General features: G+C 46.7%; 1 long non-coding RNA gene across 1 annotated transcript in view; it reads right to left on the bottom strand.

The window, feature by feature from the left end:
• Nucleotides 1-16,628: 16,628 nt before the first annotated feature.
• LOC144774900 (uncharacterized) overlaps nucleotides 16,629-27,429 on the bottom strand; it is a 34,201-nt gene continuing 23,400 nt past the window's right edge. Inside the window, exon 3 of the long non-coding RNA XR_013600537.1 lies at nucleotides 16,629-16,753. This is a non-coding gene — a long non-coding RNA (uncharacterized LOC144774900). The remainder of the gene's footprint in view (nucleotides 16,754-27,429) is intronic.

Here is a 27,429-nt window from a genome sequence, read left to right as displayed (position 1 = left end):
CTCATGGCCCCGGAAGGTGCATTGCAGAGGGACAGGCCTGTGTCCCAACCAACACCTCTGCCCCCTCCTGTTGTGCCGCAGGATGACAGTGCACCATCCTCCCCTGCGCCAACAGAGAGGGGTGAGTCCTCTGATGCCGCTGGCCAGTCATCAGGCCCCCCACCGCCAAAAAGATCAAGGGGGCATCCAAAGAAGAGCCTGGGAGTCTCCGGAGGCAAAGCACCTGCCGCACGCCAGTCACGGAGCCAGCCCTGATGGCAACCCTCTTCCCCACTGCATTGACTGTTTGGACGTTACCTGAGGCCCACCTGTTGTTGTTGCTGCTGCCCGGGGCTCTCTGGGGCCTGCATTTGTTCCGCTGTTGTGCCCGCCCGCCGCACGCCTTGTCATCTTGGTGCGGCCGCTGTGTGGAGCGAGGGTCAGAGGCACCAAGGGACTACATCGCCCGGTGGCCAGTGCACCGGGAAACCGACATCCCTGATAGCGCGCCAGGAGGGGATTAAGTTGAGGCATCACCCCCGGTGGAGCGGGGGAAGTTACCTGAGGCCCACCTGTTGTTGTTGCTGCTGCCCGGGGCTCTCTGGGGGCTGCATTTGTTCCACTGTTTGCCTGCCCGCCCCCTGCCGCCGCACGCCTTGTCATCTTGGTGCGGCCACTGTGTGGAGTGAGGGTCAGAGGCACCAAGGGACTACATCGCCCGGCGGCCAGTGCACCCGGAAACCGACATCCCTGAAAGCGCGCCAGGAGACGTTTAAGTTGAGGCATCACCCCCCGCGTCGCGGGAGCGTCCCGGGAGAAGCCCGGGACAAGGGCGGGACAGTCTGTGACAGTCCGGTACAGGACGAGGCTGGGCCGGGCCAAGGACCCTGGACTGTCGCCTCGAGAACTTTGAGGATCCGTAGAACTGTGAACTGGATTCGGTAACTGTGATTAGTCTTTCAAAATTCTCTCTCATATATTATTTTGGGCCTTTATAGTAATTTCCCCCTCTTTTTAATATTGTATGGTAGTCTTTAGGATTGCTTCTGTTATCCTTACTTGTTAGGGTAATTGTCATTTCATAAACTGTGCTTTTCGGATTTTTATATTTTTAATTTTGGGAAGGGCCATCTTTCCATATTTAAAATGTCTAAAACCAATGGAGGGAATATCCGCCCTGTTGTAGCCACTCTTGACAACTACCTTGTCAAAGTGGTAGATAAAATTAACAAGGAACGCCGACAATCTTTAGGACGAGGGAGCTCTTCAGACCCCCCCCCTATTCCAACTCAGGCATCTCTTCCTCTGTCTACCCCCCGTGGATACTAGCTGTGTTATAAGTTCCCCAGACCCCTTTAATACGCCGGCATCCTTTGATTTAGAGCCCACACTGGCGGTGAATGAGATTCTTAATGATTCTGCGGTATCTTGTTCACCGGCCCCAAAAGTCCAGAGGGTGTTAAGGTCTGGAAAAAATGTAAGTAGGCCTGTTTTGTCTAAACGGAGGGGTATTCGTAAAAGTAAAAAAAATATCGAACCAACTCCTAAAGGGACAATCAATGACTCTGACTCTGTTTCGAACAATACCCACCTGAAATTAGCACTTGAGCAGTTAGAGTTGCTGATTGGCATCATTGATGCCAAGTTCGATAAAATTATACAACCCCTACTTGACAAACTTGATATTGTTTCTGGGGAACTGAAACGGCTAGGAGGCCTTGTGCAAACCCATTCTGGCCTTAATAATTGTGTGGTATCTGCTAATACGGCTCAGGGTAGCACTAGTGAGCCATTGAAGTCGCTTAATGGGGGTCCAAGCGCTGATACGGTAGTGGTCACCAACCCTGTGTCTCCAAAACTACCCACTACTTTGAGTATAGGGAATACACCGAGAACTAATATTGTGAAGACAAAGCGTTATGGCTATTCACGGCCTGATCAACCACCTGACTGTGCACCATATGTGGCAGTTCTGACTAATGTCCCACCAGTAAGGGAGGAGGGACCTCATGGTATCCATGAAACACACGAATCGTTAAAGAATAAAACTGTGGCCTGGCTTAACAGAGAATGTGGTTTTCCAGTTGCCTTGGCAGACCAGATTTTGGTATCCACTAGAACCAACTGGATAGGTACTTCACATAAGAACATCTTGGATGATTGTGTTATTGTCAATTTTAAAAGTCCCCATCTTGCCACCACCTCTTTGATCAGAGCCACCTCTCGCCCACCGAACGACCAGGGTATCTCACTCCGTCCCCTGGGTTATTTTTATTGACATAACACTGGCCAGCCTAATAATGATCCTAGGTGGGGCAGAGGGAGTGGTCCCAGTATGTTTAGTATGCCGAGCGGGTTCCAGGCAGTTACCTCCAATCGTTTTCATTGTTTAAGTGGGTTATACTCTAACGATTGACTGGATTTTGGTCTGGCCCCCTCCTTATCCTGTGAGGATTTTGTATTGCCAGGAGTAGGACCCGTTGTAACAACTTCAGGGCCTGTAGTTAAAGCAACTCTGCCTCATGCAGCTTGTACGATAGCCAGTATAGAGGGTGAATTAGGGAGATGTAATGAAGAATTGCCGGAAGTTGATAGTCAAAGCATCACCCACCCGCCCACAACCAATCTACGGGGTAATTATTGTATCAATATGGCAACTGGATTTTCTAGTTGCCATATTGCTAGCTGGAATATCGCGGGTTTAACGTCCAAATCTGATTGCCTGGGATGGTCAGAATTTATGGCCCTTTTTGATATCATATGTTTCCAGGAAACGTGGTGCAGAGATTTTAAAGGTTATAATGGATTTGTTTCATATCAATTACCTGCTACGGTATCTACCTCTGGTAGAGCTAAAGGAGGGCTCTTGGTTTTGATTTCTGTCAAAATTCCCTTTATCGTTAAAAAACAGGTACTGGTTGGGGCACACTCACAGATCTTATGGCTCTCCCAGAAGGATGGTAGAAACATCCTTTTAATTAGTTTTTACAATAATGTTTTTGACAGCACCAGGGTCCAGGTGGTTAACGCTTTAGCAAGCGCCCTGGATGACATCACAATGGGCTCCAATGTTGTCTTTGATTTGCTTTTGGCAGGGGATTTTAATATGTCTGTTTGCCCCCTCTCTAACCTTAATTTATGCGGGGTGGTTAATCGCTATGGAGACGGAGATCTCCATTTCCAACACAATCAGTAAGGGGAGTCTCTGAATAATCTCCTAGCATCATATGACATGGACATTTTGGCCAATGAGAAAAATGATCTAGGTGAGACAATCCCCACCTTTACAGGTCGGGGGGCCAACACCATGACTGATTTTATCTGTATTTCCTCCAGCCTTGTGTCCTGGACTTTGGCCCCTAAAGTCGTTGACATCTTGCTCAGCGACCATAACTGTCTAACAATAGAGGCCTTTCTCTGGAAAGAGAATAGGATATCTAGTACGGGGCTTATTGATAATATTGAACCCTATAGACCTAATGGGACAAGACTAAAATGGAATGGGGATAAAGCAGAAATGACGTCTGATTTTATTATTAATAGCTGCTTATCTGAAATCACTGAGATTTTCGAAGATGTTGACGTCACTGCCAAAATCATTCGGCATTTTATCCGAATTAACTCTGTCATTGATTGCAAGCTTACTATCTCAGTTAAGCGCAAGTCAGACCTCCTAAGGGGGTGGGGTGACCAAGCATGTACTTCTGCGCTAAAAGAGCTAAAAAGGGCATTGGCAGCCAAACCTAGAGTTAAGAGCCTGGTTTTTAAACTTAGAGCTAGATATAGGGTTACCTTAAAAAGAAGGAAACTGGAACTTCAGCAGAAGACCTGGGATAATTTGGCCCAGGCGGCCGAAACTAATAATTGTACCTTGTTTTGGGCCACAGTGAATTGTCCGTTCCTTAAAGATGAGAAGGTTCCAGAATTAACATCCAAGGTCAACAGGGAAACTTGGATCTCTCATTTTTCTAGTATTTTTGATTCGGACAAAGCTATGGGTCATGAAGAGGACTGTTGGCCCATCGTCCCTTTGGACATTACTGTCACTGAAGTTTTAGATAGCATCAAGGCCAGCAAAGGGGGGAAGGCACAGGGCCCTGACGGGGTGCCTATCGATATTTATAAATTAGTTCTGGAGCTATGGGGCCCTATTTTGGCTAAAGTTTTTAACACAGCAGTTTGTAATGGGGTGCACCCTACTTGGGAAGAATCCATCATAATTCCTATTTATAAACAAGCATTTGCAATGCAATAGGTCTCGCATTTGCGAGAGTTTGAGCTATTGGCATTGCTAATGATATTGCTTTTTTACTTATGTTTTTTGTTTGGAGTGGAGTGGATGTATGTTGTTTGTAGTGGAATTATGTGGTTTAGATTGGAATTGTAAGTTGTGAAATAGTGTGGGGTTGAATTGTGTGGTGTGTAGTGTATTTATGTAGTGGAATTATGTGGTATGGTGAATAGATGGGGTGAGAGCTATATAAAATAGATAGCAAGTGACATTGAGAAGAATAGGTAATTTGTGTATGAAGTGGTGAATGAAGACTAGATAGAGTAGTAGAAAGAGTGTGCTAGAGAGAATGAATGGGAGAGAAGGTTATAGACGCATAAAGATGCTGCATTTGTGTACACACCGAAAGAAGTGGAGGAGAGTGTGTGTTTGCGGTTTGGATTATGTGGCATGATGTGGAATTCTGTGGTGTGGATTAGATGTATGCGGTGTGTAGTGGAATTGTTTTGTGGAGTGGAATTGTGTGCTGTGGAATTGAATTATGTGGAGTTGAATTGTGTTGCATGGAATTGTGTGGGACTGAGTTAAATTATGTTGAGTAGAATTATGTGGCACGGAGTGGAGTGTGTTTATGTGGAGTGTTGCTGTGTGCCATGGATTAGATTTATGTGCGTTGTGATTATGTGCTGTGGAGTGGAGTGTAATTTTGTTGTGTGGTATGGAATTGTGTGGCATTAAATTGTGTGGTGTGGAACTGTGTGGCAATGTGTGGAATTATGTGGAGTGTAAATATAGGGCACGTTGCTGAGTTGAATTTTGTTGTGTAGTTATGTGTTTTGGAGCCAAGTGGATATATGTGGAGTGTAATTATGTATTAATGTCTAATGAGCAGTGTAACTATGTATGTGCCTTGGCTCCTTGAGGACAAATGGGTTCTGCATCACCACCTTGCGCAGCAGCATAATGCTGTGTTGTATTAAAAAGCACACATTTTCTTTTTTTGGGTGGAGCCGGGGTGCAGTATCCCTCTAATGCTGCACTCACACACACACAGAAAGTGCAGCAGGCAATTAGTTTATCATTAACAATTACGCCACACAACTCAATGTAAAGTAGGTTTTATTGCTTTAAATAACATCAGCTTAGTAACGTGGTGTAGAATATGTGTACAAAATAAAGTGTTCAACATTTTGGACACGAGTACATCATGTATTTTTTTTTAGCATTTATGTCTAATACTGCAAGGCAGATTGCGATGTATGAGGGGGTTTGATGTGCCCCTTGAAAGGCAGATCGATAAATATATTTGTGGCGCCATTAATTCGTATACCTATTTGTAGGCAAATGCATAGCCCCAAATTGAAATTATTAAACATTCCCATATAGTACAGCTAGCCAATGAAAGCCATGAGGGCTAGAAAGAAGTAGCATGTAAGAAGTTGATGGGTTTGGGAAAGAATCCCGGCAGGTATGGCGCATGGCCATTTAGCTATTCGAAAGGTGCAGGGGCTGGTGCCCGAGTCAGTCACGTCTGGCCTCTGACATTCAAGGCACATTTCACAGGGGAAGAGTTAGGCTGATTGCACCGTCCCTTTGAAATGCAGATGCCTGCCAAGCGTCAGTCCGAGCCACTGAACGGCATTTGAGGACAGTCCACATCTAAAGTAGCAGCAATATATGTATCAAAACACGCACACTGCTAAGACACCAAAGGCATCTTTATGCTACTCAAATGGCGAGCAGCTGACGACAGGCGTCTGCTGAAGATGTTCGGCTGTGCAGAAATATCCTGCAAGCCGAGCACTTGTTTTCTGTCACGGCTGGATCAAATCACAGCGCTGCGGCTCGCCTTCCAGCTGGGCCTGCACATCTCGGTTTCATGCATTTGAATATACTTAAAGCTCAGTAAATGGCAGCTTATAATACCATTATCTACAGTTAAAGATATTACAGCTTCAAGAAATATCAAATGAACAGAAAGTGCAACCATATGTCGAAATACTTAATTGTCATGTGAAACAAAGTGGTCAGTTAAAAAAACAAGAACATCGCCAAAAGAAACAAGACGGAGGGAAGAGAGGGGAGGGGGGAGGAGAAATGCGACACGGCGGGAAGGGGCAGGCAGGATGACTCAGGGGAGGGGGCGGAGCGGGGCAGAGCGGCATGTGGGTGTGAAGAAGCCGGGCCTTTGAAGTGAAGCTAAGCTTCACTTCAAAGGTGTCGGAGGAATGCGGGCGGCTGTGCACGCGCTTTTAAGCTCAATGCACATGCGCATTGAGCTTAAAAGTCACGGGCACTGCAAGGAATCGCCACGATTCCTTGCAAGTTAGATAAAGAGTCGATGAGCCCCTATAGTCTCGCTTGCTCGATGCGCATGCGCATCGACAGGCGAGACCTAAAAAGGAGACCGGGGGGATGTGAAGAACTATCGCCCGATCTCCTTGTTAGATTCTTCAGTAAAAGTTATGAGTAGGGTGCTTCTTGTCAGGCTGGAAGAATGGGCAGAGGCCAATGGCATTTTGGCAGAATGTCAATTTGGGTTCAGAAAGGGGCGTGGGACGATCGAACGATGTCTAAATCTTGAACTGTTGATCGGAAAGTATACGCAGGCCAAGCCGGGCACTATTTATCTCTGCTTTGCCTATCTGAGCAGTGCCTTCGACTTGGTGGACCACGCAATTCTTTGGGCCAAGTTGATTGAAATGGGGGCACCAGAGGGTATTGTTTATTTTTTAGCTTATGTTTACGCCAAACTACGTACTTGTGTAAGATACGGTACCCATGGTGAGTGTACAACTAAGTTTAGGATGGGGCGGGGTATTAGACAAGGGTGTGTTCTTGCCCCCTTGCTCTTTACCCTTTTTATTAACGAAGTGGATTCCGTCCTAAAAACCATTGCAGCAGATGCCCCTAAAATAAACGATGCCAACGTCCCGGTATTTCTTTACGCGGACGATGCCGTTTTATTGTCACGCACCCCGATAGGCCTCCAACGCCTGATGGATGGGTTTTCACAGTGTATAAAAGGGAGAAAGCTTGTGATTAACAAATCCAAGACCTATATCATGGAATGTGGGCAGGGGCGTAAAAGGAAGTCATCTTCTTATTTTATCGATGGACATAAGGTTCAACAAATTGAAAACGTTTCATACCTGGGCATCACATTTTCTAACAATTGCAGCTGGACTAGCGAGCACAAAAATGTGAGGGCCAAGATGGCGAAGAGTGCTCATGGAGTGTTTACATTAGCCACGAAATTAGGGGACAGGCGGATTAAAGACATGCTTAAAATATTCCAGTCTAGATGTCTCTCTACCGCTTTGTATGGTGCCGGGTTTTGGGGCTTTGCCCCGACCGGGAGCTTACAAGTGGAGGAGAACGTCTTTTAAAAAAGACTCTTGTGTCTACCCAAATCTGCCTCCAATGAACTAGTACACAGAGAACTCGGCATTCAACATCTTACCGATTTGATTCTCCTTAGACCCCTTATGTTATGGCGATCGATCTGGATGAAAGATGAAACATCTCTATGTAAAGCCATCATCAATGACTGCTTCTCGATGAATAACCATTTAAAGATCCCATGGATTAAATACAATCTAGATAACTTCCAAGTGATCTATGGCCTCGATATTAAACTAGATAACCACGGGGCCTCTGATTTATCCAAATCCGAAATGAAGAAGTCCTTCTTGAATCTTCTTTCTGAGAGGCAGTTTAGTAATAGTGGCAACCTATCCACCTGTGTGTCCTATAATGGTTTAAATGAATTTGTGGGCTACCAACCTTATTTGACCCAAGTGACCAGAGCGTCACATCGGTTCGTCCTAACAAGATTAAGGATTGGGATAGCGCACAAATTGGTGGCTCTCCCATCCCAGAACAAGCACCCGGTTGGTCCATGTCCATGTGACAATATCTCAGCACAAAGCACTATGCACCTTCTTCTGTTGTGTCAAATGTATAGGTATTTACGAATTGCTTATTTAAAACCTATTTTTGTGAAGTTTGGAGTCAGGACCGTAAACGACTCCATGAAATTGATCTTTAACTTGCATCATCCCGATGTTTGTTTTTTCATGGCTACCTTCCTTCTAAAAGCAATCAATGCAAGGAAAAGTATGAGCTTTTAAATTATTTATTTAACCCCTTGCCTGTATATCTTGTTTTTAACATTGGAAATTGTCTAATTTTTTTTATTTTATATACTTTTATGGACATTGCTCTTTGTTCTGAATAAAGCCTTATGAAATGAAATGAAATGACTGTTTGGACTGTCTTTCCCCACATTTCCTTGGCAATGGCACTTGTCTGTTGGACTGGGTCACCACATCCATGTGGTGTCTACTCTTGCTTCTCATCTACCATGACTGTCAACTCACTGCTCATTTCCCACCTTCATGGAAATATTCCCGCACAAATCACATGTCCACTTTCCAAATAAAATACCCGACGCACCAGATTTTGTGCAGTATAGTTTTTAGTGCAATATTTACAGTGTTGACAATGTCCATGATGTGTCCAAAAGAATTACAGAATGTAGGGCAGGATTATTCTGAAGCACCTAGGGAGACACAACAGAACAACAGTCACTGGTGTCATTGTGGCATCACAGACAGAACACTACACAAAACATACACAAGAGACTACTGGCATACAAGACAATGGGCTGCAGGTGTGAACAAATAGAGTCCAGCATACGTCCCCATATGGAACGTCAATGTCACATTTACCACACACAGGTGACTGAACGTGTGCCTGTCTCTACCATCCGCAGATAGCCCTGCACAACAACAACAACCACAACAGATAATGTACAAGTTGAAGATCTGTACACACCTTCAAGTGAAGTAGCGGTTGATGAGCTGTTGACAAATGTCAACTCCTTCCTCCTATCCACTGTCCTCATCACTGGACTCAGGTCCTTGGGCAGGTGCGGGCCTTGGTTCCTTCCTCTCCAACATCCAGGAGTAGGGGAATCCTCTTGTGAATGGCCAAATTGTGCAGCATACAGCATGCCACAACGATCTCGCAGACCTTCCCAGGCGAGTATGCCAGTGCTCCTCCTGTCCGCTCAAGGCAGCGGAATCTTGACTTGAGTAGTCCAAAAGTCCGCTCAATGACACGTCGGGTCCTGCCATGTGCCTCATTGTACCTGACGTCAGCCGGGGTCCTGAGATTTCGCACTGGACTCAGCAGCCAGGGTCGACTGGGATATGCTGAGTCACCTAGGAAATAAAAGCACACATTGCAATGTAACACAGGTTGAGTGCAGCAGGTCACAAACACACCTCACGCCATATCACAGGGCTCACTTACCCACAATGCAACACGATCAGGATGCAGGTTAGCCATCATACGGGGCACCATGTTGTTCCTCATGACGTAGGAATCATGGGCAGAGCCGGGGATTTTGCACACACCTGCAAAATCGTCATGTCCGCAAGGCACACCACCTGCACATTTATAGAATAATGTTTCCGGTTCCTAAAAATATGCTCAGTGGCCTGTGGTGCCTCCAGACATACATGGGTGCAATCGATGGCACCTACAAGATGTGGTATGTGCCCAAGGGCATAGAAGTCCCCCTTCACTCCTGGCAATTCAGCTCCCCTGGGGAAATGTATGTATTGATTTTTATATAACATCATGGCTGCAAGAACATCCCTCAGCACCATGCTGAAAATGGGTTGCGACATCCCTGCAGTGGCGGCCACGGTCTCCTGGAAGGAACCAGTAGCAAAAAAGTGGAGGGCTGCCATCACCTTGTATGTGGGTGTGAAGCCAGTTGGGTAGTGGCGACGAGGCTGCAGGTGCGGCTCCAACTGGTCACAAAGGGTCTTGAGGCTCACCCTGTAGAGGCGGAATTTTCAGATTATCGCAACATCCTCCATGCCCCCCAGCACTGTCAGGTGGCGTATGAGATTTGATGTTGAAAAACATGGAGGTCCCACTGGTAACCCTCTAAGGTGGTTAAGGCTGCTAACAGGTGTCTGGAATTTTGTTTTTGAACAATACCAATCACACAATAATGTATTACCAAGTGCCCTGCACTACTTATTCAACTGTACATAAGCCAACCATTATTGAAAACTTATCAATTAACACAATATGTGTAAGGCTCAGAGTCTAACAAGTCTATGGACAAAGTTTAAGAAAAAACAGGAAAATTGTCTTTAAAAATAAAACATTTGTATGTTTATTACACAATTACAGAATAATCGCCATGATAACAATTGATTAAAAAAAAGCATACGGTGTCGTAATTAAAAACACATAGAATTATGGCTACAAGCAAAAAACAAACAATTTATGCATTATAAAATTAAAAATGTTCACAAGAACAGGGGTCGACGCGGCGTTTCGGTTTTGGAGCAACAGTTAAAACCTTCTTCAGGACCAAGTTCTAAAAGGAAACACACAATTACTGTTTTATCCTTACAGATTCTTTTTAAGCAAACATATTTGCAAAACAATTCACAAAAAAACACAATTCCTGTCTTTGTAGAGGTGTAGGACAGACTCCGGCTAAATAAAAGTTGGCACTAGTCACGACCTTGTCGTTGGTAATGTTATTGGTATTATCAAAACAAACCCTTACTTGTGTAAGAGACACCATTCCCAAGTGTTAGCATATTTTTAGGGAAATCATAGCATTATATTATCACCTAGTAGGTGATTAGTAACGGTTATATTGGTTACCTGAGTTTAAAAAAGTTGTCTTCCAGATAAATCATGGAGGACCAGCCGCCCGAATGTAATTTCCAGGTCTTAGCTGTACTTCATCTTTTTCATAGATTCAGATGTGTCTTTGGCAGTTATTGTGCCTGTTGGTGAAGGACAGTAGAGCCATTATTAATGTCCTCATTCATTAATTTGCAAGTGGTGGGCAGTGATTTTACACACACTATATCTACCTTGTGTTTTCAATAAACGGGATCGCACTCTGGTAGTAGGAGCCACTGATATGGGTTTTCTGATTAACTGTGGGTAGGTAGAAATAAGTTACCATATTGTTAAACGAGGAGTGATTCCCAACTGTCTCAAGGGATTCAGTCATACACACTTACCCAGATATAAATCACTGGCAATTCAGTGTAGCACGTGCGTTTTCAATTGGCTTGTGCTGAGGGCGGCATTCGTTTTTTTTCCTTTTTTTCTCTCTCTCTAGAAAATGTTGACAGAGAGAATTTAATAGTAGACATATGCATTTTGTCTAGGTTGTTCTACCTTTCTATCTAATGGCATGTATTTGGCTTCCTGCAGTTATGTATGCACATTTGCTGTGCGTAGCTTATATGTGATGTTTCTGCTCTGTTTCCCTTTAGCTTGGTCAATGTGCTTCATTATTCATCCACTTCAGTGGAGCCATCTACGATAAAATCATGTTGCCGGTGATAATCATTTATATGATTGTCTATTTCCGAAGCTGGTAAACAAACGAACCACGCTAATGAATTGCCAAAGGTTAACACGGAACAATTCCAATACAAAAGTTAGTGCATTTTAGAAGCGGATTATGAATGCGGGAAGCTGGAAACTATTCTGCCTAAATGCGTCTGGTATGCGGGCAGCGCCGGCAGTATTCGGCTTACCTTAAGATAGAAATTCGGCCTCCCTGCTCCTACTCCGGTAGCGTCTTCGTGGTTCCTGTATAAAATAGCACTTCTGGGACGAGGCGATTTGTGGCCTTTTTATGGCACAAGACAGTTGATTGGGTCAACGTCATTGGTTCAGTGATTGGCTCTACGGAGGTCACATGGCTGTTTGCTCTGTTTACCTCCAGGCTCGTGTGCCACGCCGTAGATATAAACGGAGGACTTACACACCTTCTTATCTGTTTCTCACGTCTTGATTATTTAGTTGCCTGTTTTTTGTGGAAGTAAAAAGACCTTTTTTCGTGATTCTATGAGCACCTTTGTTCTATGCATATATAGGGCGATCTCTATGTCGCAGCCCGCTCACCACTCGATATTAGGCAATTTGGGTGTGTGCATATGAGCTGTAATGCCCGCTCTAGGCGCTATCAAGCTTCAAGAATATATATATAATAATATATATTCATGAATAAGGCGTACTATGCGCTTATCACAGCACATGTCATATCAGAATTAAAAAAATTTAAAAATTTTTTTTTTAGAAGCAAGAGCATCTGCTCATTAACTTCCGAGTGAGTGACATAAGGGTAGTTAAATAGATGCTACCGTCAATATGTTCAGTGTAAGCATTTTATCGCGGTTTCCCAAACTAAAAAGAGATTGAGATAATTATATATAATGAATCATATTGTCGGTATAAGTACCATATCCTATTTCATATGCATTATATTCTTTTATCTTACTGCTCGGGATTAAACTATCTTTTCCCAATCCTCTCTAGTGTTCAGTCCAATTCGAACACTGTTGCATTTGGACATGTAGAATTGTTCACGCCTTTTTCTTTTTTGCGTCAAATTGCCACCTCTTGCGCTAAGATTTACATGCTCTAAGCAGCACCAGCGAAGGTCGCTAATATTGTGTTTGGCTACTTTCCAATGATCAGTTAGAGGGGCCCCTATCTTATTAGTACGTAGGGCTGACCTGTGTTCATTGATTCGTGTCCGCACTTCTCTGGAGGTTTCACCAATATAAATGAGATTACATGGACAACTAATCAAATAGATAACACTTTTCGTGCGACAGTTCATGAAACTAGATGGTTTGAGTACAGTATCATTAATGGTAATGGGGTTTCCTCGAATGATGTCTTTACAGTTACTACACCCCGAACAGGGGAACGTACCCGTTGGTAAAGGTGCGTTATTGATACAGGGCTGACTATCTGTTTTGGTTTCTCTATACGTGTGAACTAAGCTATTGCGAATTGTACGGTTCCTCCGGTAGGAGAACCTTGGTTTAGGCAACTTATTATGCTGTTTATCGGTGATTAAGTGCCAGTTCCTGTTTATGATGTTTTTTAGTTTGTTGCTAATTACATTGTAATTAGTAACAAAGGCAATAGGCTGTAGAGTAATATCTTTATTTTCCTTGGGCAGGAATAGGGTTTCTCGATTGTAGTATTTTGCACGCTTATAGGATTGTCTTATCAACCGCTTGGGATAACCACGGTCAAGAAATTTGGTTTTCAGAACGCTGGCGTGTTTTTCGAAATCCTGAGATGTAGTACAGTTTCTTTTTAGTCTCAAAAATTGACCAAACGGGATGTTATTAACTTGACTGGGTGGGTGGTTATTTTTGTGGTGTAACATGGTATTCCTGTCAGTTGGTTTTGTAAAGAGTTCTACGTTTAAGGTACCATTCGTGTGTTTAATAATAAGGTCAAGAAATTCACAACGGGTGTCATCGATGTTTGACGTGAACTTCAAATTACTATCGCCGAGGTTTAACCATGTGATGAACTCTCTAAGTGTGTCTATAGGGCCTGTCCAGATAAAAAAGACATCGTCTATGTATCGAGACCACAACGAGATATTTTCGTAAAATGGTGACATTGTGTTATATATGTGTTGTTCTTCAAAATTCGATACATACAAACATGCCAGACTCGGAGCACAGGTAGCCCCCATGCTGGTCCCCTTGGTTTGTCTGAATAGTTGCTTATTAAATAGAAACAAATTATTTTTCAACACCACAGAAATGCAGTCTATAATGAATAGTTCGTGGGCTGTATGGTCTCTATTCTCGTTGTTAATCATAGAAGAAATCACTTCTATTGTCGCATTCTGGGGTATATTAGTGTAAAGTGCTTCTATGTCTAGTGTGACAAGAAACTGAGAGCAGGGATTAAATTGTAAGCCTTCTATTTTCTTAATAATGTCAGAGGTGTCCTTGATGTATGCCTTTTGGGTTGTGACTAGGGGTTGTAGGAACACGTCTGCATACTTGCTGAGTGGTTCTGTGAGAGACCCAATGCTGGATACAATGGGCCTCATTGGGGGGTTCAGGATGTCCTTGTGGACTTTAGGGAGTCCATAAAGGGCTGGAATGACTGGGTCCTGGTTGTTGAGGAAAGAATATTCCTCATCACAGATTATATCATCATCTCTTGCTAGTTTAAGAAGGGTAGAGATGGATAGTTTGAGGGATATCCATTCATCCATACTCGCTATCTTGTAGTGATCCTTGTTCTGGAGTAAGCTCAGCATCCTTTTGTTATAATCGGGGGTGTCCATCACCACGATGCCACCCCCCTTGTCTGCCGGTTTAATGGTCAGTTCACTATTGTTTTGTAGTGTCTGTAATGCTAACGCCTCATCTTTGCTCAAATTGTGAGTAATCCAATGTTTGTGCTTCAGTAGGTCATCTATACTCTTGTCTACGCTACGCTCGAAAGCTTCTATATCTTTAGGGAGCATGTTAATACTAGGGGTCCAAACAGACCTGTTCTTAAGTCCTGACTTATTCTGACTAGGGTGCCTATTTTTTCCTTCAAAGAAGATAGCTAGCCTGATTTTCCTAAAGAAACTTTGAAGGTCTCTTTCCAGAGAGTATCTGTCAATATTAGAGGAGACTGCATATTGCCTTTTTCTAAAAGTGTGATTTGTTGATTAGTGAGTGTGTGTTTGGAAAGATTAATAATAGGTGCTTTGTTGTGGCTGGCTAATCCCAATGTTTCTGGCTGCGTGTGTTTGGACGTCGTAGGAATTGAGGTGTCGTATTGTAACTCCCTCGTCCTCTGCCTCTCCCTTTCGGGGGGCCCTGGTTTTGTTGGCGCTGTTCCAAAAAAGGAAGGCTACTTGGGTTAGAGGTGTTCGGCATGTCTCTGTCTTTCATATGCCTACTGTCATTCTGTTGTTCTCCCTCCGATTCAGAACTCGTGTACGATGTGTCAAAGAACCTGACTTTTTTCTTTTGGAAAGTGCGTGGTTGGTTCTGCCAAGGTTTGCGCTGTGGGTAGTTCTCTTTGCTTCTTTCATAGAAGTCCTTCTGCAGGTATGGGTAGACATATTCGGGGTTGTAGTTTGTGATATCTTTACGTAATTTGTTGCTCTTCTTATTCACTAAATAGTCAGTGTACCCGGAGATGTCCTTCTCTATTTCTTCTAATTTTTGTTTTGCTTCTAGGAGTATTGTGCTATTATTTAATTGAGCTTCTAGGTCTTCTATTTCTTTGCGTTCTACCACTAGTACCTCGTGGGCAGTCTCGATAATGAGGAGGATCCAATCGCGACTGCAGCGATTTGCTACCAATGTCCAATTCTCTATAAATTTTCTATTGTTAATAAAGATGCCAGGTTCATTAACTACCTGGAGACCTTTGGGAATCACTCCTTTTTTGCAATATTCTACTAGAAATTCCGCGTGTAGTTCCGCCCTGACTACCTTCTTTTTTAGGTTCCATAAAGCTCGCCACTGCTCCTCGTCTGACTTGTCAAGGCGGACAGTGGAAATGTTTTTTACAGGGGGGCCATTAATGATTTTGTTGAAATGATCTTCCGTGTAGCTAAGTATTTTTATGCCTTCCATAGTTGTCTACTTCTAGATTTATAAGAGCTGTTAGGGAATTGTGATAGTGAGGGGGAAAAAATGTGGGTATTTATTTGAGGTATATGTACAAACAACACGCCTCCTCAGCTCACTAGCTGGGTATGCATAAAAAGAAAGTAAAGGAGGCCCCCTTATCTGTCACATCTGGGACAGGGGAGAAATATTGAAAAACATGGAGGTCCCACTGGTAACCCTCTAAGGTGGTTAAGGCTGCTAACAGGTGTCTGGAATTTTGTTTTTGAACAATACCAATCACACAATAATGTATTACCAAGTGCCCTGCACTACTTATTCAACTGTACATAAGCCAACCATTATTGAAAACTTATCAATTAACACAATATGTGTAAGGCTCAGAGTCTAACAAGTCTATGGACAAAGTTTAAGAAAAAACAGGAAAATTGTCTTTAAAAATAAAACATTTGTATGTTTATTACACAATTACAGAATAATCGCCATGATAACAATTGATTAAAAAAAGCATACGGTGTCGTAATTAAAAACACATAGAATTATGGCTACAAGCAAAAAACAAACAATTTATGCATTATAAAATTAAAAATGTTCACAAGAACAGGGGTCGACGCGGCGTTTCGGTTTTGGAGCAACAGTTAAAACCTTCTTCAGGACCAAGTTCTAAAAGGAAACACACAATTACTGTTTTATCCTTACAGATTCTTTTTAAGCAAACATATTTGCAAAACAATTCACAAAAAAACACAATTCCTGTCTTTGTAGAGGTGTAGGACAGACTCCGGCTAAATAAAAGTTGGCACTAGTCACGACCTTGTCGTTGGTAATGTTATTGGTATTATCAAAACAAACCCTTACTTGTGTAAGAGACACCATTCCCAAGTGTTAGCATATTTTTAGGGAAATCATAGCATTATATTATCACCTAGTAGGTGATTAGTAACGGTTATATTGGTTACCTGAGTTTAAAAAAGTTGTCTTCCAGATAAATCATGGAGGACCAGCCGCCCGAATGTAATTTCCAGGTCTTAGCTGTACTTCATCTTTTGCATAGATTCAGATGTGTCTTTGGCAGTTATTGTGCCTGTTGGTGAAGGACAGTAGAGCCATTATTAATGTCCTCATTCATTAATTTGCAAGTGGTGGGCAGTGATTTTACACACACTATATCTATGAGATTTGGCCTCCTCCTCGGTGTGATGTACATGGACACATGTCAATGACAACCATCAAGAAGTTGACCCAGCACATACTGTGGATCATGTTACGCAAAACATTATAAATTCCATGTGAGATGCGTGACACACAAGGTTACATGTGTATACATTGGGGGGACACCAATCCATTTACCTAAAACATGTCCCACAGACATAACTGAATATCAGTGTATTAAGTACAGTTCCTGAACTGGACATTCCACATGTGCACGACTCATCCAGTAACATCACAAAAGTGTGTGAGATGACCATGAATGCCTCACACACATCTGCTTTACATTGCCCACCTCAATGCATCATGTGAAGCTGGCGCACATGAAGAGCACAATGATCACAGTAGATGTTAAACTTGTGTGCATGGGCTGATATGGTAGCACAACTATGGAACAACACCATACAGTGAGACAAGCCTTGCCAAGGTCAGCACATACCCACAGCACAGTGCTTGGTTAAACATAATTAAGACCAGCTTAACACTGTCAGCCATCATCAACCATCAAATGCATCAGTGACAATGCAGGAACACAGAGCAATGTGTGTCACACATAGTATGCAGCCACCTGTGCCTGATACCAAGAGATGCAATGTGTGTACAATGATGTGCCATTAAACCTGTTGGTGCTGTGTACTGATGCAGAGTTCACGGTTCAAATTCCCATTGCATGTGACCAAATTTGCAGAAACTACCACCTGTCCGCGGTGGTGTTACACCAGCACCACCCCCGTCCACAAGTGCGGTATCTATTGGCATGGGTTGCTGGCGGTGGGCATGCTGCACCACACATATGCTGGTATCAACCACCATATGTGTGGTGCAGCATGCCCACCGCCAGCAACCCATGCCAATAGCTACCGCACTTGTGGAGGGGGGTGGTGCTGGCGTCACACCGCCGTGGACAGGCGGTAGCAACCGCCATATGTGTGGCGCAGCATGCCCACCACCAGCAACCCATGCCAATAGCTACCGTACTCGTGGACAGGCGGTAGCAACCGCCATATGTGTGGCGCAGCATGCCAACCGCCAGCAACCCATGCCAATAGCTACCGCACTGGTGGACGGGGGTGGTGCTGGTGTCTAGCTACCGCCTGTCCACGGCGGTGTGACGCCAGCATCACCCCCGTCCACAAGTGCGGTAGCTATTGGCATGGGTGCTGGCGGTGGGCATGCTGTGCCACACATATGGCGGTTGCTACTGCCTGTCCTCGGCGGTGCTTCACCGCCATGGGGCATAGCCTACAGCCAATGTGAGCGACGATTGCGGCGGCATGATGCAGGTTTGAAAATCGCGGCAGGCGTGCTCCGCCACCGCAGAGTCGGTCATTGGATGGGTTTGAAAGATGCACCATCGCTGTAGCGAACCCGGGCCCCTGCGGTGCATCACCGCCATGGGGCATAGCCTACAGCCAATGGGAGCGACGATTGCGGTGGCATGATGCAGGTTTGAAAATCACGGCAGGCATGCTCCGCCATCGCGGAGTCGGTCATTGGATGGGTTTGAAAGATGCACCATCGCGGTAACGCACCCCGGGCCCCTGCGGTGCATCACCGCCATTGGGCATAGCCTACAGCCAATGGGAGCGACAATTGTGGTGGCATGATGCAGGTGTGAAGATCGCGGAAGGCGTGCTCCGCCACCGTGGAGCCGGTCATTGGATGGGTTTGAAAGATGCACTATTGCGGTAGCGCACCCCGGGCCCCTGTGGTGCATCACCGCCATGGGGCATAGCCTACAGCCAATGGGAGCGACGATTGCGGTGGCATGATGCAGGTTTGAAAATCGCGGAAGACGTGCTCCGCGGAGCCAGTCATTGGATACTTTTGAATGAGGCAGACCTGGACAACCAATAATTGCAGCTTGGCACCTCACAAACAAGCCCATGGGGCTATAAATCTGTGGGAGTGAGCCCACCATTTCCACTGCTCACAGAGCCTGCTGCCTGGGACCCTCTCCTGCTGATGCCTGAAGTGCCTGCTGCCTGGGACCCTCTCCTGCTGCTGCCTGGGACCCTCTCCTGCTGCTGCCTGAAGTGCCTGCTGCCTGGGACCCTCTCCTGCGGCTGCCTGAAGTGCCTGCTGCCTGGGACCCTCTCCTGCTGCTGCCTGGGACCCTCTCCTGCTGCTGCCTGAAGTGCCTGCTGCCTGGGACCCTCTCCTGCCACTGCCTGGGACCCTCTCCTTCTGCTGCCTGAAGTGCCTGCTGCCTGGGACCCTCTCCTGCTGCTGCCTGGGACCCTCTCCTGCTGCTGCCTGAAGTGCCTGCTGCCTGGTACCCTCTCCTGCTGCTGCCTGGGACCCTTTCCTGCTGCTGCCTGAAGTGCCTGTCGCCTGGACTCATCAACACTCACTTCAACCACAGGTGTCACATGTCCACAGGGATGGCAAGAACAGAGAAGATTCGTGCCAGCCCATTCACAAGCGAGGAGTTGGAGGTGCTAGTGGATATGGTGCTGGCACAATACCCAAGGCTGTATGGTGGCCCCAATGTAGTGGTAAGTTATCATTGAGTGTGCTGTTGGGCGGGGGGTGGGTCATACATGCATGGGACTGGTGATGTGTGTGACACACAGAGGGCTTTCATTGCAGTCATCCTGCATGTGTGTGTTTGGCATGTAGCCTGTACGCCCTCATGTTTGCATGCTATGTTGACTATTTGGCCCATGCAGAGTGCCCATGTGCGGTGTCCCCCAGTTTGGGTATTTGTGGGATTCCAATAGGTCGAGACTCTGCATAATGCTACTGTAGTGATAGATGTGGGAACATGACACTGTGTAACTGGTAACTTACCCTACTTTTCTCCAATACCTGCAGCTCAAGGTACACCAGCGTAAGGCCGTGTGGAGGACCATTGCTGCCAAGGTACGGGCCCTGGGGGCATCCAACAGACGACGCACCCACTGCCACAAGAGGTGGGACGACATCAGCCGGCTGGCAAAAAACGTGGCAGAGATGACTTTGGGGCTGCTACCATGCACTGGGCGTCTGGCACGGCGAAACTTAACACCAGTGATGTACCGCATATTGGCAGTGACTAATCCGGAGTTGGATGCACGTCTGAAGGAGCATAGGTAGTAAGGCATGGGTGAGTATTTGGTGAGGGTGACTTTGCCTGGGAGCCAATGCATGTGTACAGAGCCAGTTGCAGCGGTGAGCCATTTGTTTGCGGTGTGGTGCGGTGATGTGTCATGTGAGTGGCTGCAGGGATGTGTGCTAGTGTCAGGCATTGTGCCTAACAGCTCATGAAAAGGTTGATCATCCATGCTGTGCATTATCATACCCAGGTGTGTTGGGATACACATGGTCATTCTGCATTGTGATGTTGTGGGAAATGTATTAGGGGGTGAACAGAAGGGTCCACTATCTGAGTGTGAGTTCATGTATTCCTACTTTTCATGCACCATGATTGTTGAGGGTCACACGTCTGACTACAAGGTGCCCCTGAGTAGTACATGTTGCGTAGTATGGCCTACTTGGCATTGTGGACTGCCATGTCCTAATAGGTGTGTGTGTTCTCCCATCCGGTTCTCTGGAGGCATGTCAATGTCACTGAGTTTTGGTGCATGATAGTTGTGGGCATGTGAAGTTGTGTGTGGTACACTTCATCCACCGGCAAGGTGTTGTGCTGTGTGGCCTGAACATGGCTCAGTCATGGCAGGTAGTCAGTGTTGCAGGCACTGTTGTAGTGTATGTAGTGTGTTGTTGCAATGTTTATGCAGGGTGTGGTGGTCAGCATGTTGATTTGTGCATCCCCTGTTTGAATGGTTTAATTAGCTTGGTCCTGATTATGTCATTTATACAACCCTGCATCTGTCCCACATGCAGAATCGCCAGTGTGCACGGATGAACCGGAGCCGGAAACCAGTGGAGGGTAGAGTAGCACTACAGCTGCACCGGAGGCCAGTGACACAGAGCTCACCAGCGCATCTGAAGGGGACAGGAGTATGCAGGAGGAATCCGTGGCAGAGACACAGAGTACTTCATCATCTGATGCGAGTGATGATGCATCCATGTTGTCAGGCACAGGGGACGGGGAGTCTGCTACATCATCTGCCACTCAACGGCCAGTGCCCAGCCTCCCATCCACTTCCTCTGGTGCTGCCCGTGTCCGTAGGAGGGGACGTGTTACATTCACACCTGGCACCGCTGAGCCTGCACCTGTCCCCCCTGCTGCCATCAATGTTGAGTATGTAGAGCTCCTGCGCCAGCTTTGTGTGGGCCAGACCGCCCTGCTCAATGCCTTCAGCGACCATGACAAAAAATTGGGGCAGGTGGTTGCCTACATGGAGGGCATACACTCTGACGTTCCACCGTACAGTCCAGGGTTTGTCAGCCGCAGTGACGTCTGCCCTTCAACAGGCACATCCTCACATTCCTGTTCAGGTGCCTTTGTCCACCCCCCAGTCAGTGGCCACATCAGAGGACAGTGACCATGGTTCACATGCATCACAGAGACAATATATCAGAAGGAGCACAAAGCAGACGCAAGCCAAGCGGTCCCACCCACAGACACCATCCCCCCAGAAGAGCAGAGTCAGCCCAGAATGCATAGACAAGAGCCCGTCAGGGAAGAGCAAGGCCGAAATGGCAATGAGGCAGACATCAGCCTCACCAACCTCTGAAGCATCTCCAGCAAAGGACTCGCCTGTCCCTAAAACTTCACGTAGAGCTAGGCGTGCAGTGTCTGGGTCCACTGAGGAGGTGTTGCATAGCAAGGGTACACCTAGGAAGGGCACAGGTCCAGTTACCCCCACCACATCAACTCCAATTCCAAGTGAAGTGAAGCAGGTGGAGGAGGGCACTGTAGGTGCCACCCCAGGCAAAGAGGCAAAGGGGGTCACAGTAAGTGGGACACCTAGCAGACAAGCAAAGGAGGGCACTGTAAGTGGGACACCTAACAGACAAGCAAAGGAGGGCACTGTAAGTGGGACACCTAGCAGACAAGCAAAGGAGGGCACTGTAAGTGGGACACCTAGCAGACAAGCAAAGGAGGACACTGTAAGTGGAACACCTGGCAAGCAGGGTAAGGTGGTCCAGAGGCGTAGCCAGACAAAGCGTCCTGCAGGATCCAGCACATCACCAGAGGGAGTGCCAGAGTCTGAACCAGATGCGGGCCAGTCGGTGTGTGTACCTGTTGCGTCATCACCTGTTCCCATTAACCCCAAGACAGGGAAGCCATTTCGTATTCCCAAAAAGTGGAAGGGCACCCCTCCAAACTCTCCCTCCCACACTGTGTCCCAGGTCTGCATGACTCCACCTCCACGTGCCACTATACCACCTGGTCCAAACAGCCCTCCAGCTTGCCAGACGACTGATAGCCCTACATCACCTGTTTCTCTGTCTTCCCAGTCAGGTGTTCCTGCTGAGCCCGAAACACTGCCGGCTCCAAGTCAACCTGACAGCCAGATGTGAGTGTTAGTCCCCCTCATACACCTGTCTCTCATAGAGGTGTGCTAGTCCTGACCATTGTTTGCCACCTGGTTGTGTTGCTGGCCATGAAAGGGTGCGGTCATACTCACTGACTGTGCAGCTTCTCATGCCCTGACTCTGCACTTGTCCCTGCCCACTGGCCTTGTCGTTCACTGCTGTTCTGGCCTTGCCTGTGCAGCCTCTCATGTACTTGCTGGGCCACCTGCCCTGGACACTGGCACTGCTGCTCTGCTGTGTTGTACTCTCACCTGTGCCATGGACACTGACCCTGTTGCTCTACTGTGTTATACTCTCACCTGTGCCATGGACACTGACCCTGTTGCTCTGCTGTGTTGGAGTCTTCCCTGTGCCCTGGACACTGGCCCTGTTGCTCTGCTGTATTGTACTCTCACCTGTGCCATGGACACTGACCCTGTTGCTCTGCTGTGTTGTACTCTCACCTGTGCCATGGACACTCACCCTGTTGCTCTGCTGTGTTGTACTCTCACCTGTGCCCTGGACACTGACCCTGTTGCTCTGCTGTGTTGGAGTCTCCCCTGTGCAGCCTCTCATGTACTTGCTGGGCCACCTGCCCTGGACACGGGCCCTGTTGCTCTGCTGTGTTGTACTCTCACCTGTGCCCTGGACACTGGCCCTGTTGCACTGCTGTGTTGTTCTCTCACCTGTGCCATGGACACTGGCCTTCCTGCGCACCAGGGGACGCGTTTGCAGAGTGCTCAAAGGAGGGGGCCTTGGCCTCCGGCGCAATGCCGGTCATTATTTTTTTAAGATGGGGGGCTGTGTGCCCCCCCTTCTTTTCCTAATATTATTGGCCCTGGGAACCCCATCCCCCAGGGCTTGCCCCCAATTTTTTTCAAAATTTTGGGAAGGGGGCCCCCTCCCTAGGCCAAAATCTGCCCCATGGACCCCATCCCCCGGGGCATGGCCGTACTGTTTTTTATTTTTGGAGGGTGGCTGCCTTGCCCCCCTCCTTAGGCCATTTATGCCCCCCGGGTCTCCATCCCCCGGCCGGCCTTTGTTCTTTTTTAAATTTTTATATTTTGGGGAAGGGGGCCGCATGGCCCCCCTCCCGGGCCACTTGTAGCCCCGGGGCCCCCATCCCCCAGGGCTGGCCTCTCTGTTGAAGACCGTGGGGGGGTCCCCAATCCCCCCACGGTCCCGGCGGCTCCCTGCGTCCTTTGGGAGCCGGCATTGCTTTTCCACATGGTGAGCTGCTCCCCGTGTGGAAAAGCAATTTGGTTTGAATTTTGAAAGAGAGAACAAGTTTTCCTGCTCTCTCTTTCAAAATTCAAACCAAATTTGCTATGGCAGGGCGGGAGCCGCGAGGCTCCTGCCTGCCGTAGCAAACTACAGCGTACCGGGGGTGGGCACCCCGGGACACTGCAGGAGCCTGCCCTGGGGCGTGGCGGTCCCAGGGCCATGTCAAGGCTCCCGGAGGGGGGCCGCGTGTCCCCCCTCCCACAATCTACAAAGCCCCGGGGGTGGTAGCCCCCCTCACAGAGTTTTTTTTTTAAGAAAGCCCCGGGAGGCGGCCGTCCCCGGGGCTGCAGGGGGCAGTGTGCCCCCCGCAATAACAATTAAGTCGAGCCCTGGGGGTGGCGGTCCCCGGGGCTTGGAGGGGCCTTAGAGGCCCCCAACATTACATTAACAAGCCCCGGGGGGTGGCACTCCCCGGGTCTGCGGGGGGGCCGTGTGCCCCCGCAACTATTAATGCTTTGCCTCGGGGGATGGCAGTCCCCGGGGCAGTGTGGGGGGATGGGGCCCCCCACACTTTTTTTAGAATGCTCCTGGGACTTGGCCCCCCGGGGGCTAATTATCTTCGACGTGGGGGAGCCTGCGCTTCTTTTTTTTTATCCGCAGCTTCCGCGCACCCTGCACAGATTTTGACGATTTTTAAAAAAATAAAAAATTGGGGGGTCCTTGTGGGACCCCCTAAGCAGGCCTAAGGGGTCAGGGTGTTTCTACCCTGCCCCTTTTTCGTGTTTTTCACATTATTTTCTCTGCTTTCTTGTGCCTCTATTCTACCGGGGCACAAGTTGGCTGCCAACACTTCCTGGTTTGGAGTGTTGACAGCCAATTAGCATACAGCTTGTCATCGGGAGGGTGCGCAGATCCTGAGCGGCCATAGATATATATGTGATTTTACTTTTGATTTTCTCAGCAACTACTGAACGGATTTACACCATTTAACAAAAAGGCATGACTCTGAACCAAGGGCTACCTCTTTGCCAAATTTGGTGTAATTCCGTTCAGCAGTTCGGTTTGTAGCCGCGGCTAAAGCTTCCTATTGGAAATTGCATGGGGAAAACGCGTTTTGGGACCCCCTGCATGACGAATCACCCCCAACTTTCAGGATAATAGCAGACCGGAGCACCCCAGGAGTTTTGAAAAATTCGCAAAGATTCGTCAATCATCACCAAAGTTATTGCAATTAGAACGTTGCGGATTTCCTATGGAAAATAGGTCCTAACTATAACTACCTACTGGCACCTGCCATATGAGCTCCACTGATGGGGAAAATTGGCACTTCAAATACCGGCATGCTGTTCACTGGAGACGGGATGCCAGCAAGGAAGAAATTGTTGAAGTGCGTCCCAGGTTTTGCACATCCCTCTCCCTATGATTAAGGTGCAGCTGCACCGAAACGCATCAGGGATTGTGATTAATTGGGGAGGTGTTTCCGGTTTAAGAAATAAAGGCTCTTGTGAACTGTCCCAAGTGGAGTGACGTCCTTAAGCTTTGGAGCAAATTTTGGACTATATATATATATATGTGTTTGAAATTAGACAGGTGCACTTTGAACTTTGCTTTCATTCATGCACACACTGCCTGCCTGCAAGCCGCCAATACATTTGTGAGCTTATTTCGTGTCTGTGGCTTCACTCCTTTGGGGCTACCTGTGTCAATGGATATAATATGGCTGTTGCCCAGCCGCGGAGTGAAGCCCACTGCGGTATTGACGGGTCCGCGCTGGCTTCAATGAATATGGCGACTACGGGAGACACACGAGTTCGGCGCCATATGCAGGGTGACGCCGCCTTGATGCTCGCTTTGGCATCTGGAAAGCGGGGCATAGTTGCTGGCAGGACTTTGCATCAACTCACATGGGTTTTGAACTGTGTTTATTTTTCATGATGAAAAGCATGCCCACTGAGGATATTAGGAGTTTGCACCACAAAGACCAGAAGGCCATGAGAGGGCCATGCCCACTGGGGCGGGTGTTTGAAATTAGACAGGTGCGGTTTGAACTTTGCTTTCATTCATGCACACACCCCTCTGAAGAAGGGATAAAGGACTCCTGAAACGCGTCTGGCGTTGGATTGACTTTGATGCCTGTTCCTTGCTGACTGCCTGCCTGCAAACCGCCAATAAATTTGTGAGCTTATTTCGTTTCTGTGGCTTCACTCCTTTGGGGCTACCTGTGTCAGTGGATATATATATATATATATGTATATATATATATATATATATATATATATATATATATATATATATATATATATATATATATATATATATATATATATATATATATATATATATATGTATATAGGTCCAACGCCTGCTCCCAGGAAAGGAAAAAAGGAAAAGGCACAACACAACTCCGAGGATACAGGCAAGTGACTTTATTGATTTTGCTTGGCGCGTGGTGCTAATAGTTCCTGAAACGCTCAGGCATACGCGTTTCAAGCCTCCAATGGCTCTCATCAGTGCCGGTTCCATGAACTTCATGCTTGCTCTGGGGGTCAGATGACATGCAGGTGGTAAATAGACCGCTCCCATGATGGTGTCATCGAGCTCCTCCTCCAATGCAGGATGTACTCGCCCCTCACGCTCTTCCTGTCGAGCAGATGCATGCTGGTAAGTGTGGTCCATAGGAGTGTCTGTACAGTGACAGAGGTACTTTTAACATCAAGTGATGCCCCAAATGATTGGTTATGGGCCGCACTCCAGCCCAGGTGCCCAGCAGGGTAAAACAAAGCCTTTTGCCGAACCTCTTGATCAGACGATCGGTATCGCCTCCTCTCTCCCCTTGCCGTACCTCAGACCATAGTGGAAATCCAAACAGCTGGGGGGGCACCGTGTTTTGCAGTTTCGCTACAAAGTTCCACAAGGTGCTGGTCTCAACACAGTGCACCTGACCGAGAGGGTGTGCCGCAGTGTCAGCGACCTGCTTGCCGACATAATATAGGTCCAACGCCTGCTCCCAGGAAAGGAAAAGGCACGACACAACTCCGAGGATACAGGCAAGTGGCTTTATTGATTTTGCTTGGCGCGTGGTGCTAATATATATATATATATGATCCTTACAAATCGTTCGTTTTAACGAAAAATGACGGCACTCAAAAGTCACTCGTCCAAAAGCAAGTTTTATTTTGCCCCCTTGACAAACCCGTTTCACCACTCGGGCTTCGTCAGTGTCTAAAAAAAAAATAAAAAAAATATATATATATACACACACACACACGCTAGAGTGGCCCATCCCAAACACCACTGCCCCTTGAATCTATGCCCAAGTCTACAAGTCAGTAGCATGAAGTTGTATAGTCATTAGACAATTGCTTCACTAATATCCGAAGAAATGTATTCATTCACTTTATAGTCCTAAACGTTCGTAAAATGTAATCGTTCTAGCCACCATAAAACCATTGTTCCTCAAGTTATCACTATTCTAATATGCACCAATGAGTAGTCTCTAAGAAAACTCACTGGGTGTTATTTTGATGTTTTGACTCACAATCTGCCTACAAGTCTGCCTTCAAAGAAATTATGGGCCTTTGATTCAGTATGCTAGCATATCTAAACCATTTCAAACCCTTGCTGTTCTTTAACTACCTCACAACACTCACCACGTAAGTCATGTTATTCTTTTCGGTTGACTGTTGAAAATGTTTTTTTAATTGTCTAAAATACACATAATAGCTTGTACACAGTATAGTTGAAAGATGTGTCATCAGACTGGATTCCAACACCATATAACATTAATGCTTCTTAAACTCCTGTGGCCTCTTAGTGTACTTTATCAACGTCAAATACTTCTGCAAAGATAACATTCTATTTATAACACAGTCTTAAAGCCAATAAACTAGCAAAGCTCAGTAAGCAGTGTTTGCCCAG

The sequence above is a fragment of the Lissotriton helveticus genome, chromosome 1_1 (genome assembly GCF_964261635.1).
Source record: "Lissotriton helveticus chromosome 1_1, aLisHel1.1, whole genome shotgun sequence".
Taxonomy (NCBI): Eukaryota; Metazoa; Chordata; class Amphibia; order Caudata; family Salamandridae; genus Lissotriton; species Lissotriton helveticus.
Note: the sequence above shows the minus strand (reverse complement) of the source record. Positions and strands in the feature narration are given on the sequence as shown.